The sequence below is a fragment of the Pholis gunnellus genome (assembly GCF_910591455.1).
Source record: "Pholis gunnellus genome assembly, chromosome: 18".
Lineage (NCBI taxonomy): Eukaryota > Metazoa > Chordata > Actinopteri > Perciformes > Pholidae > Pholis > Pholis gunnellus.
In genome coordinates, this window is record NC_136545.1 from 7,538,023 (window position 1) to 7,552,139 (window position 14,117).

Here is a 14,117-nt window from a genome sequence, read left to right on the forward strand (position 1 = left end):
TTTTAGGGAGGGTTCATGTGTCTGGTAATCAGACTTTCTCTGTGCTGCAAAAGGAAGCAGCAGATTAGAAACTAATTGCCTCTTATCAATAATAAATGTAACCAGCAGCAGTGAATGAACTGTAGTCACAGAAATGCCACACTGAGGAGTGTGTGCGCGTGTTTGTGTGAGAGAGAGATTATGTGTTGTTTTCCTCTCAAATGTTGGATCTTCTTTATGTTGTGTGAATGTGCTTTTAAAGCAGATATGGAAATCTATATTTGAGGTTAGTAACTGTGAGACAATTGGCCAGTAACCATAATTAATTGCTTTCAACAGTTGGAAATAAAAGTATACAGCTTCAGAGCAATTAGTAAATATGTCTCAGTAATTATTGTGAAATATTCTTTGTATTCAACCGTGAAACAAAAACCTTTTTAAACTACGGTCTGATCCTTCTTCTCCTTTTAGCGGTCTAAGGGCTGTGAGGTTTCTATATTGCCCGTGTTGATCCCTCGTCTCCCCGCTCTTGCTGTGAGGAGTTGGGTTGATGTGCGTCAGAAGTCTCTGCACAGCTCAGCGTAGGGGAGGCTTCAAGGGAAAACCGTGCTGGTTTAAAAAACGAGCGTACCCAAGGAGAGTTGAGTGAGAGATAGATGGATAGAAAGAGGGAAGCAGCGGGAGAGAAGAGGGAGGCATGAATGAGATACAAAGAGATGTAGAGAGCGAGGGAAAGGAGGCAGAAGGAAAAGAATGAGAGCAACATATGGAGTTATCTGAGGTTGCGGACGAAAAGTCAAAGAAAGCATAAACAATACCAGTTTAGACATCCAGTCAGATCTTACATAGTTAGTCACAAATTAGGGTGATGAGAGGAATATGGATACCATCTTTTATCAGTGTATGCAATTTGATTTTTTTATTATTTTGAGAATATGGAATTCCAGCAATGTTTCTTTTACCGGAAGTTCATGACGTTGACGCTAAATACGGGGGTTCACGCCCTGCTTGTGGTTTGGCGTCGGCTACTCTGTCAATTAAAGAAAGATGGTGGTTTTGCTTGAATATGAAGTCTCATGCTACAAATCAGTGATCGCTTTTTCAATATACAGCTAAAATCATATCTTTTCTAACACTAATCAAGTGTTTTGAGTTAAGGGCTTCTTGCTGCGTGCTATAGCAGAGACGTGTCTCTTCACCTGAAATACCGTCTTCGCCAACGTCAGAGAAAGTTATTGCTTTTTTTGTGAAACATCATGTTAAGTTTTTGGTTAAAAAAAGAGTGAAGGAAGGGCGACGCAAACATTCTTTACTGTTTCTGCCGTTGACAGTCATTGTTATGTAGGGATGGTCAGTATTTTGCGTTGGCAGTGAACAGTTTACAATGCAAATTAGTTATAAGTAAATGTAAGAGACATGGTTCATTTTAACAGACCAATGAAGCCGTTATATATGTCGTGTCTGAAAAGGTTTTTATTTGATGTCATTAGCTGGTGTTTTCCAGACATATTTCAAGATGGAAACACCTGAGACCAAAATGTGTTGAAGGTTTCACGCGACTATAGGGTGTAACTGAAATGTTTCCTGCCAGTTACGAGTATAAACCCAACATATAAAACAAAGCATGGGAATGAGGGAGGTTTAATGCATGAGAGAAGGGGGAGTGACTAAGATGAGAGCGAAAGAGAAAAAGCAGAGAGAGAGAGAGAGAGGGAGGAAAGGCTAGTTGCCTGGTGACGGAGGCAGAAGGAGAGAGAAGGTGAAGAAAGGAGAGCAGAGGAGGAGGAGGAGGAGGAAGAGAGGAGTTGTTTTCCAAGTGCAAAGAGTTACTGGTCACGATGCCACATCTGCTGCTGCCATCCCTCCCACTGCGCTCTCTGAGGATGAAGAAGAGGTGTTGGCTCTCAGTCTTTACATCGTGTGTGTCTTATTGAATGATTCATGGTTTAAATTGTTGTAATGAGAGTGTGTGTGTGTGTGTGTGTGTGTGTGTGTGTGTGTGTGTGTGTGTGTGTGTGTGTGTGTGTGTGTGTGTGTGTGTGTGTGTGTGTGTGTGTGTGTGTGTTAACTGGCGGCCCAAATCACAATTCTAGACCGCAGTGGATCTTTTTTTTTGGTTTACTTTGTTCAACTAAAGCATCACAGATATCACAATCTCACATCCAGTCAAAGCGCTGTTCTCTTTGTGACACCCCGATGTTATGTTTCACCAGCATTGCGTCACATCAAGGAAGCGGAATTATGAAAACACGGTTTCTTCTGTAGTTAGAGATTCATATTTTTCTACATTAACAATAAATAGAAGTTGGCTAACTAGCTGCTTTTTCTCTGGCGCTGGTGGGAACCAAACCTGGAGATAAATTCAGAGTGGATTTATATTCACAAGGTTCCCGATGGGATGAAAGTATTGCTCTGGATGTGGAAGTGGTAAACTGCTTGCCAACATGTTAGCCAGAACGACTTTGTAAGGTGATAATATGACAATGCTGTTTGTGTGCCCTCGAGTGGCCATAAAACTTACATTTACGGCAGTTTTAAACGGATGCTTAAATCTGGGGACATATCCTCAACCTTAAAATGTGGTACCTTTGTAGTTTGGTCCACTCACAGAATTAGTGTTAAGTGACCGTTCTTAAATCCTGCCTCATTTTGTTCTGCAGTAAGAGTAACAGAACCTGGCAGAACCAACAGTTACTACGGGTAACTTTCCTTTTGGGTTGATTCTGGCGGTCTCTGTGGACAGAAGCAGTAGTGTTTCTGAGCGCTGATCGGCAAATGTGTCCGTCCATTCCTTTCCCTGCTTTCTATTGTTGTCCTGGATGTCCTTCTTTTTTGCTCTTGATAGTTAACTAGAGATGTTTTCGCGAGTGCCTAGAATTTGGGGAATTGAGTTTTCTTGGATTTGAATAGTCTGTGCAGCTACTTTTTGTTGAATTCTGCTTCATTTCATCCTCTCCTTTGTGTCAATTTCTCCTCTTCTTCCTTAGTCTTTCATCCTCCCGTGTTCAGACAGAAAAGTGAGGCAAATTCTAGAGGCGGTGCGACTGCATTTAAAATCAGGGAAAAACCCGTGAGAAGACTTGAATCATGTCTTCACATTGACTGTGGATGTGATCACACCGCCTTTTAAAGTTTTCTTTGCATTCTGTCTGAACACGCAGTCCTCCTGTCTTTCCTCTCCTCTTCTCTTTTCTTTACCTTTCTTTTCCTTCTGGTCTACTTCTTCCTCTTGCTAAACATCTTCTGCATCCTTCTCTGTTTTTTATCCTTTCCTTTATTTTCATCTATTCCTTTTATTCCTTCATCCTTCTCTTTGTTCTCGTAGTTGTTTTCCTCCTCTTCCTCTTTATTTTATTTCATCTACCCCTGCTCCCTTGCCTCTTCCTCACACCCTCGCTTTAGCTTCTCTCACGTCTTCAGGTCTTTCCTCTCCTCCTCCTCCCTGTGTTTCTGCTTCCATTCTCCCTCTCCTTCTCATCTCTCTACCCTTCCCTGGCTGTGTTTTCTCCCCCTCCCCCTCATTTAGAGACTCGTGACTCTTATGCTCCGGCTGACGTAACTTTATAATAAGTCAAACAGAGGCGTCTTTTTTCTCCGTTACGTACATAACTATCATCAGCAGGGAGAGTGTAAAATGTGAGAAATAATAAAATTCAGTAGAAAGTTTGCACGCACGCACATGGAATCTGTTGGAGACTCGTATATCTTTAAACTGCAGTTTTGTGGTCAGCCTGTTCTCTTCATCTTCTGTCTCTTCTCCTTCCATACCTTCTTTCTTTTTTCCATCTGTATTTTCTTCCTAAGTAAAGTAACCCTGTTGTCTTTTGGACTGATTATGTGATGCTAATGAATGATGAATGATGGAGACCGCCCATCCCCCCCAAAAAACGGCCGGTCGGTTGGCAAAATCGGAAATCAACCCATTTTGACAGCCAGGGTTCCAAAAAAATCTGTCGTAATCTGTTGAGACCTGTTATTTTAATGAAATTTGTTTGATTCAAATAAAAAAAATGCATTTTAATAAGTCATAGGCTAAAGGCATAGTTGAAGGCGGAGTCTGCGACTCTAATTTAATATACTTTTTGTCAAATTCAGCAAATATCTACTCTGTCTGCTAGCTGTCCGTTCTCTTTGTTCAATGAAAAAGAAAATCCGGTGTTCATACACAGCCCTGGCTCTGTAAACGGGCCACTAGGGCTGTATTTAAAGTCATTATTTTACATTCAAACCTTCTTTTGAGGTTTTCAAATGAAGCTTCCTATGTCTGTTACAGTTGCAAGCCTCCCTTTTTATGGATTGAAACAGGATAATTCATCAGATTAAAACATGTTTGGAAATTTAAATATGATTATAACGATCTTTTTTTCGATACATTTTGAGTTTTGGAGGGAGGACCGGGACAGTGGCACACATTGGGGCGACGGCAGCACTCACTGTACCGTATGTGTGATCGTGTTTTTTCAATAATTCATCTGCCGAACAAGCTTATAGATTATGCATTTATAAGGGCATGGAGAGAAAAGACGAACAGAGACAAGACACCGACCATCACTTTTCATGACAAAACACACAAAGCCGATACAGGCCACTTCTCATGGCTCTTTTCATGTTGTTCCGCCGCCACAATACAGACTGGACCGACCAGACTCTCTGAATGGAGGATCTCCCGATCTTGTGAGCACGAGCTTCAACGGAAGGAAATCCAATAAGCGAAACAAGGTTTAGATCTCATGAAGACAGTGCGATTGTACTTAGCTCTGAGCTAAATAACATGTCAGCTAGCCTACATGCTAACAATGACAATGTTTAAATGCTGATGTTCAGCACGCATAATGTTTCATCATCATCATCTGATGTTAGTGTATAAGATTTGCTCTCTAAACACAAAGTACAGCTAAGGCTGATGGGAATGGCATTAGTCTAGGTGTTAAAGGGACAGTACACCCCCAAATCAAAAATGCATATTATTCCTCTTACCTGTCATGCTTTTTATCATTACAGATGGATTCGTTGTGAGTTGCCTACTTTGGAGGTATTGGCTTTAGGGATTTATCTGCCTTCTCTTGAATATAATGGGACTATAGGCACTTGGTTTGTGGTGCTCAAAGAAAATGATGATCCAGAAATCATGACCCGGTTACTCAAGATTATCCAAAGACCGTGTTTCATGTAGGCATTATGGCTGAAAGAAAATGGCTCCGAAAGGAAACTGCTCACAAGGTCTGTACAGCAGTGCAATTTGTTGTTTGTTTTTCGGGGGTTCTTATTTCCTTTATATATCTGTTGTCTTGATTGAAACTCTTCAAACGCAGCCCATGGGAATAATTTGAGTTCATTAATAGTCCTCGACACCGCACATCTGTTCCTGACATTATCCTCATGGACCGACTGAATCAATAAATATTCATACTCATTCGTCTCCATTAACCGGTTTGCTGCTGACTGGAGCTGCCGTGTTAATCTGAAACAGGAGGTGGACATTACATCAGCGACTGCCATTTGTGCTGACTCGCCGACACCGCCGCGGCCGGCGAAGAGCGTGGCATTACGACATGATGAGCAGCAGTCGAGCTATAACGGCCTCCATTGTGCTGGCAGGAAACAACAATGCGAGTGCTCACTAAGTCACATTTCGCCTCGGTGTGCCTAAACAATTAACACCTGCTCAACTTGTGAGAGGCGGGCGAGGCGGCATGCTGGTCTCAGTGAGACCAGCATGCCTGAAATGAGACCTCCTGCGTGAGACCGTCTCACGCAGGAGGTCTCATTTCAGAGGTGACGTAACCGAACATCTGTAGCAGAAACGCAAGCTTTTGTCTTACTTTACACTACATTCCCCTCTGTTCGTAGAGACTTGTCTCTTGAAATCAAAAGTGTCAACTTCATGGATCACCGAAGTTATCAAAATTCATCCTCCTTGTACATCTTGAACTTTTCATGGCAATCCTTCGAGTAGTTGATGAGATGTTTCAGTCTGGACCGAAGTGGTGGACAGACCAACCAACACTGCCATCCATGCTAAAAATCACCTCGAAATTATGCTTTAAACTTTAATTTCTAATTACACATTAGCATGATCACCAAAGTACCCTTTCATCATCTCTGGAATGTCTGAAAATATCTCAAAATATCTCAAAATGTCGATGCTTTTTATCTCCGTCAGTATCTCCCAGTCACGGCCTGGGAATGAGAACGGGCTGGTATGGCACATACTGTGTCTGCTATGGGTGTGAATTAGTATGATACTACATTACAAGTGTAATAACCGTAAAATTGGAGGGTTTGTAATGTTATTAAGTGTATGTTTTCTGAATACAGTTGATGACAAAAGAATACTCTGCTGTTTGTAGGAAGCAGCTTTGTCTTCATGCTGGGATTTTAACTGGTGACCTTTTGCTTACAAGCTGTCAGACTCTTAGGAGAAAGACTCGGTTGTTGTGTTCTGCTGAGTGTCCCTGGGTTAATAATTTTAGATGGGAGAGGACATTCTTTCAGTGTTTTTAACAGGGCTGTAATGGAATTTGTATGACTGCCCCATTGTTTTCCACCTTCAGCTCAGCTGAGAGCTCACTTCTGCAGTTGAGTTTAGTTGAATCAAGAAGACATCCGTGAATTTTGTTTTGATCCTGAAATGACCGGTCCTTGGCCTGCTTTACACCTCTTAGTACAAAATCATTATACCTCACATTCTTCCTTAGCATTTGCAAAATAAGTTCTTCGTTTTACTTCCTTGGTTCTCCGGTTCCATTGGGTTCAGTTCATTTCCATAAAAATCAATGTTTGTGTCTTTTGTTGTGAGCATTAGTGCTTACTGGGAACTCAGTTCCTTCTCCGTGTCAGCTGTACATCTTTCTTCTGTACCAGTCAAACCCATCCAATATATTAACACAATTCATTTTTTAAAACATCTCTCTGGTTCACTGGGAATTGCTGGAATTGCGGTCCCCGACTCGGAGGATGTTTGCGCTTAATGTCAAAGTCTTAGCAGACTGGATTGGACCCCGTTGCCCTTTTCACATTCAGCCAATGTGGGTTGAGGGATTGTAAATGTTTCAGAGCATCTCTGCTGCTGTCGGGAGACAGAGTCTGGTGCTGCTGTTGATGCTGATTTGATGGAAGGAAAGACACGGACCCGTGCATGTGTAATGTCTCTATAAGGGCTTTAGCAATGAAGAAGAAAAAGAATGTAAACTCAGTGATGTGAGCGGTTGTGTTGTCTCAGTAAATCCATTGTTTGGTCCAGTGGCCTTTCTTGTCCTTGCATGCTCTCAGTGCATTTTCCTATTAAACAAATCATGTGGAACACAATGAAAGACAGAACTATCCTTGATGTGGAGTGATGTCACTGTCCTGCCGACGCCGCCAACAATATTCACCCAGACTAGTCTGCTGCTGTTTGAGTGAATGGTGCTTTTTACTTAGCAAACCTACGGCTTTCAGTTTCAAGATTTGAAGTTAAAGCTTTTTCTACAAATAATGGTATAATAATGGTACGAGACCGTTGGATTAAATAGCCGAGCTGTTGTGCGATTCAATTTTTGTTTAAATGTAACCATCTTCTATACATAGAAGAGAAGGCATATCGCACCAAGATAGATGACAACGTGGTGTGAAAGCGGAAGCTCTCAGAGATAATTTCTAATGGGTGAGATGATCTGTTCCTGACACCCAGATAAAGCCCGGTATCGTCAAATAAAAAGACGAGAGAGAAATGAACAGTTAACAGTAAACAGAGTATTGTCTCCCACCATCAGTGTTTCAGTGATGGATGTTATTTTGTCATGGTAACTGTCGGTGTTGTGGTAAGGTGGCCTTTAAAGGCCTAAAAGGTCACCAACATGAGCTGCATGATGCTTCATCGCCTGGACACATATAGACTCCAAACCAGCTGAGAGGGTACAGGAGATATGTTCTCATGAATTATTTAAGCTTTTTCAACCATATCTGTCCAGTAACACCAGTTTGAATGTCTCCTGCACAAAGTAAAAATCCACGGACGGACACAAACAATCTGAGATGTATGCGCATCAGCACATGAATGAATGAATGAAGGGAATTCCCCCGATGCATCATGAAATACAAAGGAGTTACAGCGAGGTGTGCTTGTGTCCTATTCAATGGATGACGGCAGTTCCTGTGCTGACAATTTCCTCATTCTTTTTGCGATACCAGAGAAAATGAACTAAAGACTTGAGGCTTAAAGTTCAGTTAAGTGCTGCATGACTGAAAAGAGTGACATTGTGCAGCAAAATCAATTCATTTTAATGGAATTGCTGCAAACCGTGCCTTTTGTGGCAACTGCCTATTGTTCAGACGCCCCATAGATAGCAGCACACACTCTGATGTTAAAAGCCCATAACTCGGTTTTCCCTGTAAATACGTCAACATTTAAAAGGAGGAAGAAAGAGTAGGAAGCAGAGTAGTATCTGCTGCTCTGTGTCCTTTCACCCTCCCTCCCTGTACTTTGCTGGTGCCTCCTTGTGTTATCGTCACTGTGGATGATGGACGTTTCTAATGAAGCCGTCATGGCTGCCGGCCAGCCGAAGACATGCGGCTGCTGTGTTGCTCAGGTCAGACCGAAAGCAATGAAACGGATTGTAGCTGGGCAGAACTGCTGTTGAAGTAGTAATATGCTCATTGGCTCTGGTGAATATCAGTGGGCGGAGCCAAAGAACTATGGTTTTCTCGTTAAATGTTGTCTTAGCCCAAGTAGCCGTATAATAACTTTGAAAATTATTCTGACACAATTCTGACACAAGTAAAGGAAATACAGTACTTTTATAAAAGCAGTACATGAATAAGTAATATAATTAAATCTAACATACCCTTCAAAAACAACCATAAAGTATATTATTATTATAATATTTACTGAAACTGTGATGTAACAGTGAAATCCTCCAGGAGACGGAGCATTGAGTTTTGCATTAAAAGCAAACTTACTTTGAAATACAATGCTACAGTAGGACAACCTGCAGCTCCGCCTACATGCTCCAATCAATAACTAATATTTATTTTAGTTTATTCACCATCCATTCTTTAGTTGTAAATATGTTTATTACATAGAGAAGACCTAGTTTTGTTTGTGCTTAGGAGGACCGATAATGTATTTTCTCTGCTTAAGAATTTGCCTCGGGCTGTCCTGTCAAATTTTTTACCTACTTCCTGTTTTACTACTGCAGACTACACATGCATACACACAAATACACAGTATCCTCCACCAGCATGATCTGAGGCTGTACTGCTGCACCTGATAAGAGTTTGTGTATGTGTGTTTGTGTGTGTGTGTGTCCAGAGCTAGCTTACTGTAGCTCGGCCCCACCCTTTTATTACACAGAGGAACAGAGAAGCAGAATATAGCAGAGAAGGAAGAAGGAGTAGCAGAAAGAGAGAAACCCTAAAAACTGCATCTGGACCTCAGTAGGTAACTACCCAGTCTGTTTACCAGCGAGCCAACCGTTCAGCTGGGAGGACAACCAGTCAGCTGCTGGTTGATATTTGTAATCGGTTAGTTAGACAGACCTGGACTAGTTTGTCAGTCAGCAATCGAGCAGACTGTAGACTCAGTCAGTCGGCTACTTAGTTAGTTGGTCAACAAATCATTTAGTCACAGAATCAAGTGGTCGGTCGTTTGGATAGTCCGTTATGCTAGTTAGTTGGTATGTTACTCAGTCAGGTTTTTTCAATTTGCTGATTATTTAGACAGTTGATCATTTAGTCATTCAGTAACTAGAAAGTCAGTCAGTCAGTTGGTTAGTTGCCAATATAGTATTTTAATTAATTCAGTCAGTTAATCATTTAGTCAGTCATCCAGCTATTCACTTAGGTAGCCAATCAGTTATTTGGTTGGATGGTCAGTTGGGCAGTTTATCATTCATGTTTAGTCATTTATTCAGTAAATGATTTGTCCTGTCAGTTGGTCAGTTTCTTGGTCAGTCTTTCATTCAGTTATTTAAGAAGACATTTCAGTCAGGCAGAGCCATTAGACTAGTCATCCATCTATCCCTCCAGCCAGGCAGCGAGTCAGCTGGTGAGCGAGGGGAGTGGCTCTCTGCTCTTGCTGCCTTCAGCTGAATAGCAGTCAGTGATCCAGTCATCCAGTCTCCCACTCTGTCAGTCAGTCTTCCCTTCAGTCAGTCAGTCAGTCATTTGGTCATTAAGTCAGTCGGTCAGTGGGTGTAGATGCAGGGCTGCTGGTCAGCTGCTCTGGACGGCTCATATCTCCCTCAAGATCTCACACTGTGGAATCATCTAAGGAGCCACTGAGAGGTAAGAAGCTCAGGCGCTCAGCAGGCTGTTTGTTTGACCAGTTTGTCGAGTACATGTCGGAGGTGTTTGCCGACTTTAGAAGGCATGTAACGGGCTGCGGGGCGATATGGGAAGATGTTTTTTACATTGAAATAAAGCAGGGGCGCATCTGTAGCTGTGGAATGTGATCACACCTTTTCCTACAAGCTGATCACGGTTTCCGTGTTGTTGCGCTCAGCTGCATCATCCAGGCCGCTTGTTATCTGGACTCTGGTCATGAATTTTCTCTCATGCTCAGTCTCATGATCGTGGTGATGTTCTGGAGGAAAGCATCAACAACAGCTGTTGTTTTCTACTGAAACTTGTTTTTGATCAATTTAGAGTTCAGAAAACCAGTTTGACTTCTGGTTGTTGTTATTTATCCATTTTAAACAAGTTGTTTTGTGTAATCCGAAACCAAATATTCCGTCAATCCTTTATCATTTAGCAATAGATGTGTATTTTTTCAGCCTTTTTTATTTATTTATAAGATAAAGATCAACTACAGCCTTATAGGCAGCCAACATCATGATACCTTTACAACCCCATTGTTTCCTTAAAATCAATAAAGAATAGAAAATAAAGATGATCAAACGTAAGCATAGCCCTGTGTGTTCTACCGGCTTATAGATGATACAGCAGCCAGAAAAGGGATGTAAATTCCTAAGTCATACCTTAAAGTTTCAACAATACATGTATTCTACCAACAAGGACTGTTTTACAGCCAGAGCCGGATGACTTATTCCCTTGTGACATAACCCTCTATTGTTTAGTGTCAATGTAATGTTCCTTCAATCAATGTTTATTTTGAGTCGATCCCAAAAACAACCTCACCAAATTTTTCTTAAACAAACACTGAAAAGTGTCCCCATCAAATTGACTATTTACTCCAGTTTTCTGAATACAACAAAGGCCAGCTGTTTCAGGTATTGGCCGAGCCCTTTATTTTTTTAATGTGAAATCAAATAATTTGGAGCAATTTTGAAGGATCTACGTTTTCAGTCTGAACCGATGGGCTTGCAGCTGACGGTGCTAACAGTGCCGACGGAGCTAACAGTGTTAACCTACGCTCCCGCAACTATACGCCGTCATTTGGGATGCCGCAGGTGCGTGAGCGCGTATCACATGCACTAACATGCACCAAAAGCATGCGCTGCTGGCCCGGCTATGTCAACAAAGAAACAAGAAGCTCGGATAACAACGCACACAGGGAAGTGACTTCATCCTCTGCTCAGGTAGACTCGGGTTACTCCACTAAATCTTTCCATTTTTAAAGCACCTTTAACTCTCATTTCACCAGAAACAACATATAGCAGACACGCTCAATGAGTGTAAAACCAATAATTTAAATAATAAATCAGCAGACTTTGTACTCTCGTCAAGTCCGGTACTTTGATGTTTTATGTATTTAATTATCATCCAGGGCACTCTTTCCTTTCACTGAACACTTTGTGAATGTGACTTTTGAATTGGACTGAAAGTCTTAACAGTCCGTGTAGAAGAAACGGCCCACTAGCTCCGTTGAAACGGCATTATCTTAAAACCGCTTTGACTACAGAGGGGAAATAATGTCGTGTACAGTCTGTTAGATGTTAGAAAACAGTAATTAGCTGCAGGGTTCACTGGATGTGACTGAAAGTGTGTTTGTGGAATTTCTCTCTCTTGCTCTCGTATCAGTTTCCCTTTTTTCATGATTTATAGCAGAGGAGGTTCTGAGGTAAATGTTTGACTCAGGCACGCATGCAAAATAGTGAAAATACAGAAGCCATTTTGAAGATAATATTTCACAAGTGTGTTTATTTCAAGTATATGAAACACCCTGTGGTAATAAAACACTGAAACATGGTCATATTGATATCTTGCTCTTGGACAAACTTTGAGGCACTAAATTAAAATACAAACTTATTTTATGTTAATTATTATTATGCAATGTTTACTTTCTTTACTTATCTACTTACTTAAATCACCAGTTTTAATAATATTCTAGAAAATACCACTTAGAAAAGACCAGGTTTATTTTGTCTACAAATAATATAAACTAACTATCCAGCACTAATGCTCTAAAAGACCCATATTTGATGTCTTGGCCAAGGACTGTTAAAACTGTAAACTGTCATCTGTCAGTGAATGATGAGCGTAACAAAACATAGCAGTAACCAAAGTGTCCGCTTTAAGTTCCATCACCCCACTCTGCTCTCTCTGCATCTGTGTTTACCGAGTCAGACATGTGACATATTGGTAGAGTGTAACTCCCTTCTGTCTATTCACAGTGGAGAACAGAGACGTGTGTTTGTTCTTGAAAAAGACATCACATAGTGGAGTTTTTTTTTTTTTTTTACTAATTTCCCCTATCAAAATCTTAACTCAGCGCTGACGGAGCCATACAGCAGCAGACTACGTAAACAGGTTGCACAATCACAGAAACAGGAAGCATCAGTAAGATCATAAAACATAACATGCAGAAAGCAGCTGGACGAGACTAAATGGCTGTAAAAATGGATTTTAGTCGGCGTTAAAATCAACAATGGAGAAGTTGAGTCTGTTTTCTTCAGGAAGTAGTAAATATATAATTTACACTTCTTTACATTTTCAGTATTCACACTGTGACCATGTCCTGTTTGTGGTTCCGTTTGCCTGAAAATATGTTTTGACGATGTTGTGGACGCTGTGGTGTGGAAACCATTTCCTGTGGGTAGTAAGTGTATATGGTAAAACGAGGCCAGTGGCCACAGAGCGCCACATCAGCATCAACTGCTTTACATCTGCAGCAGAACTGTCACTGATTCAATTTGATGTAAGAGGCATAATAATTAGAATATTATTCTGCAACGGACTACCTTATTGTGAAATGTAATCTCTATTAAATACTTCGTATTAAACTTGAAAATTCTTAATAAATTTCATATTATTGATGCTATTTTCATTTGATTAAGACTGAAAAAGGAGGATTCATGTTTTCAACAGTTTATTTGAAATCATTTAGTGTCAATGATGAGGTGGAAGATGATGTACAAAATATGTTCATAAAGACTTGTGAAGAGAGCGTTTAAGGCAGAGTTTTTAAAGGAAAGAAGCTGACCAAAATATATATTTTTGTTGTGCAGGGTAGGTCTTTAGTCACTGTTACAATCATTAAAAAGCAAGAGCAGCATGTGTAGACAATCTGTATACTTTCAGAAGTGTTAGTTGATGATTGTGCTAAATACATTTTTTGCTTTAGGACCCAGGAGACACCAGAGAGCAGGGTGTGCTCTCCACCTGATAATGATGCTGTGTGTTTTACTGTCCTGGGGCCAACAATGGGACCACAAATTCAGTCAGCTGACAGATCACATGACCTCCAACTCAATAAGCAATAAAACAGAGTAGACTCAAGGAAAAGGATAAACGAGCCGAGTGGAAAACAGGAGTAAAGAGTTGTATACCGGAGATATGTGCTGTCTAAAACGCAACTGAAAAGAGTGGAGACTAATAGATCAGACAGTAGAAATGGAGTAGACTAGATGACTCATCACACACATTAAGCTGTGTCAGTGTCAGGAGCCTGGTGTTGTGCATACTGGCTAACTATTATAACTTCCTGGGACAGCCCAATGGAAAAGAGTCGTTGTTTTAGGATCCACCTGTTCTTTCATCATGAGTTATACTTACATACTTAGACTTTTCCTGAGTCCCGCCCTTCTGTCAGTTTTGTTTTGGATCTATAATTTTCACAGAAATATATAGCTATGTGGAGTATTTAAAAAAATACAGAACCAAAAGAGTCGTTTATCGGGCGTTTCGCTAATCGTGGGTGAACGAAATGAACCGGATCCGTCTTCCCGGTCAACAAATTGGCTACTTGTTACAGTCTG

The 14,117-nt window shown here is 41.0% G+C and overlaps 1 protein-coding gene across 2 annotated transcripts in view; it reads left to right on the forward strand.

The window, feature by feature from the left end:
- The window catches only part of LOC306710336 (ras-related protein Rab-27B-like), a 44,721-nt gene that overhangs the window by 10,662 nt on the left and 19,942 nt on the right, over positions 1 to 14,117 (forward strand). The window contains exon 1 of one of the 2 annotated variants that reach the window (XM_079178805.1): positions 10,089 to 10,245. The exons of the other annotated variant lie outside the window; for it this stretch is intronic. The gene's annotated coding sequence lies outside the window, so the exon portion shown is untranslated. Of the gene's footprint in view, positions 1 to 10,088; positions 10,246 to 14,117 lie in introns of those variants that run through there. 2 annotated transcript variants of the gene reach the window in all.